Raw genomic sequence first — 3733 nt, 5'->3', positions numbered from 1 at the left:
GCCCGGAGGAGGAGTGAGCTCAACCCGAGGATTGTGGAGGAGCAGATTCTCGCCAGGAGGCAATTGAAGCAATCCCGACGGATTCTGACATCAGGATAAACTCCGAGCGAAAAGCTCCAAAATAGGAATATCGGAGGATTCGGAGTTTCATGCCCTACAAGAATTGTGTGATGGAAACTAACACATTCTCATTTATCTTACTAACACATTTGCAAATTTTGCGTTGGTTAAAAAGAGACCAATATATACGGCCATAAGTTGGAGGAAGACGGAAGATCATATGTACACAAATGTTTACATCAGATTTTTCACACTGCCCTTTAGAATGTGATAGAAACTTGTAGGTAGCCAGTGACAGAAATCTCTATCAGCCTTGCCACTCAAATGATTTGTCAAATGATAGTCACTGTTCTTGCAGGGATGGTTCTGGTCAGCCGAGACGACCACCACAATCCCATAAACCATAAAAAAAAATCCTATTGGCGAAGAAGCGGTCCAAGGTGAAATACACAACGTGACATAGATCTAGTTTAATTTGCCGTATTTTATTGTATTCTTTATGCATGTACTTTACTGATACACATCTATATGTTTATTTGACCGTTAACCGTGGTATTTCGCGATACTCTTTATGTTAGCATAAGTTTCCTTCTGTCAGTAAAAGAACCCAACAAGGTAGATAATTATTAATCTGGAGGAGAACATCCGGCTCCCGGAATGGGTGATTTTACTCTCTAGAAAATAATTTATGCAATTACGCGGTTTTGCATTTTCTCGATACGCGGTTTAGTACTTTAAACGACGATATGTATAGCATGTACTTACGGCGGCCGCGGTAGCAGAGTGATTATAGGTGCGTACTTCCACTCCATAGGACCATGGTTAAATACTTGGTCAGATCATAACCCAAAATAGCAGTCGTCCTTCGGCACGCAATGGCAAACCTTCGAGTATATTTCTGCCCTGAAAACTCTTCTTATAAAATCATTTGGTGTTCGGAGTGAGCATTAAATATGTACATAGGTGTCTCCATTTGTACCTCAAGTTTGAGCAGAAGCACGGCCAAACACTTAGAAAAATATTTTAGCACCAAATATTTATTTATTTACTTATTTTAAGGGAGATGGCAATATTCTGGTTTCACATTTTGAGTACAAAAATCTCAACCCTGATACAACAAATAGTTTAAGTACTGAATGATAATGACAGATTGCATTCACATAAACGTACAATCATCCATGATAGTTTTTTTTTTGCATTCACATTCTCTATGTTAATGGGTGTTAACCATTCCATAACACACTACATATTTTGTGTCTACAATTTGTAACCAATCTCAGGAGTGGTTGTTAAATTTTTTAAATCAAACAATCACATTTTTGAAACGAAAAAAATGAGAATGCACACTCAATTGATTCAATCATTACGCAGCTCTGCTACAGTGTTGCCTCTCATCAATGCCTTTTCATAAATTTAAAAATTAACCTATTGGGTGCAAAAACAAAAAAGTGACATATAAAATCACATGTTTAGAGTATGTCAATTAAAATGTATCAAAATACTTCACCGCTTACAAAATTGTAATGAAAACTAGATTTGTGTGTACAAATACGGTCGGCAAATAATCTGGTTAAGTGTGCGCATCAGTTCGGACGGTCAAATTGTTCGGCCGAAATCGGTGGGCCTATCGGATGCAATGTGCGCCTAGCGTTACGATGACACGATTGTTTCTAATGTATTTCAGACACTCAAATTACATATTTGGATATGTTCTTTAATAAATATTGTATTTGTCCATTTAACCGCATGTCTTTCAAGTAACTTGAAAGTTGTTATGGTACGCATACATGAGAGCAGCAGTGAATGCAGGCGGCATGACACAATGGGGTGCACTGTGGCTAGTCATGTCGGCTGGGCTGGGTTCTTGCATTCACTCCTGTTCCCTGCGCTATAGCAGAGAAAAGTCATGCCTTGTCAAACGTCTTAACGGACGGACACACAACAATTCAAAATTAAAAAAAAAAATCCCTTAACAAAAAAAAAACTAAAAAAAACGAACGTTAAATTTAAATATTTAAAATAAACTGAAAAATCCAAATAAAACCAAATCCAAACTAAAATTCTGGAATAAAACGTAATGAACCAAAGCAAAAACCTAAGGTCGAATATGGTTAGGGGCCACTGGTGGAAGTGTGGCCCTTGGTGCTGACTCACCCTCATCCATGATCACCGGCGCACCCTATTCCCGATGACCCCATTATTAGTCCCTAACGTGCCTTCCTAAATAAACAGAAAGGTCAACATTCCCATGATATTACAAATTTATTTATAAAAATTCATTTTTCTCATATCTAATTCTTAAAACTAGCTAACCTAAATCCTAACATCAAGAAAAAAAATCTAAAGTAGGTATACTAATAGTAAAACTATGTTCACATTACCAACATAAAATACTTAGTTTCGTTTAAAATACCTCACTAAATTAAGTGCGTTCATACACGCGATTTGTCTTGACAGCTTTGTAGCAACCCTGTGTTATTGTTTATTTAACCAAAAGAGATCGCGAATGTGAGTAATTGCGTATATTTTTATATTCTGAGTTGTTTGTGGGAATTTTTTAGATTTTAGATGAGTGATCAAAAGAGAAAGCTTCTGGAAATATTTTACAAACTACCACGCGCGATTATTAAAAACTAAAACGTCCAAACACAATGACATATCAGTTATGGGACAATACTTTTTTCGATTATTATCGATAAAATTAGAGCCGACACTGATTTGTTCGTGATTTGGTTCTTGGTTTAAGATAAACTATGTACTTTCAACTTAATTTACTGAGAGACTTTACAAGGCGAAATTACTTAGTTTGTACTTAATTTATGCGTAAATTAAGATTGACCTCTAAATTACGCTAATGGGAACATAGTTTAAGACTACAACTAAGGTAAGTACTAAGGTCAAGATCAACGGTAAGTATAAGAAGGTCCGGTCATTACATTAATAACAAAGTTAACTTTAGTAAGACAGGTAAGTAGTTCTTCAGGTGAGTATAACCAAAGAAAATTTACATTAAGTTAAGCATGTATTTAATCTAAGGCTAAGTAAGTTTTAAGTTCTTATTCCTCCTAATTTATAATATTTGTCGGTGTTAATTTCGTTTCTTTATTTTTATCTTTTTCTCTCTTTTGTTTTAGTTTTATGTAATTAGTATAGTTATTATTATTTATTTATATTGTTATTTAGGTTACGTTCTCTGTTATATAGTGGCCATTTGTTGTTATAATTTGTAATGTTTGGTTAGTTAGGTATATTTTAGTTGAATTTCTACAAAATTTTAATTTTTATGTTATTTTATTTATATATTTTCTTTTATTTTAATTTAATTCATTTCAAGTTGGTTAAACTCAGTTTAATTTCTTTTAATTTAATTTAATCTAATTTTAATTTAGTTTATCTGAACTTACCTATATATTACTTGGTTTTATTATTATTCAAAATTTGTTATTATTTATTCATTCATTTAGAACTAAGTAAATTCTGTTAAATTGTAGTTTGGTTTTATTTTATTTGAGTTTAATTAGTATTAGGATAGTTCATTGTAGATCTATATCATTTAAGCTTAACTGAAGTCGCTTCCCTTCGTTTTGTATTATTTACCTTAGTCTATTATTAATTATATTAATTTTGCCCGGAGGAGGAGTGAGCTCAACCCGAGGATTGTGGAGGAGCAGAT

Source organism: Rhagoletis pomonella, unplaced genomic scaffold (assembly GCF_013731165.1).
Source record: "Rhagoletis pomonella isolate Grant_MI unplaced genomic scaffold, Rhpom_1.0 Rhpom_scaffold_00003, whole genome shotgun sequence".
In the NCBI taxonomy this organism is placed as follows: domain Eukaryota; kingdom Metazoa; phylum Arthropoda; class Insecta; order Diptera; family Tephritidae; genus Rhagoletis; species Rhagoletis pomonella.
Note: the sequence above shows the minus strand (reverse complement) of the source record.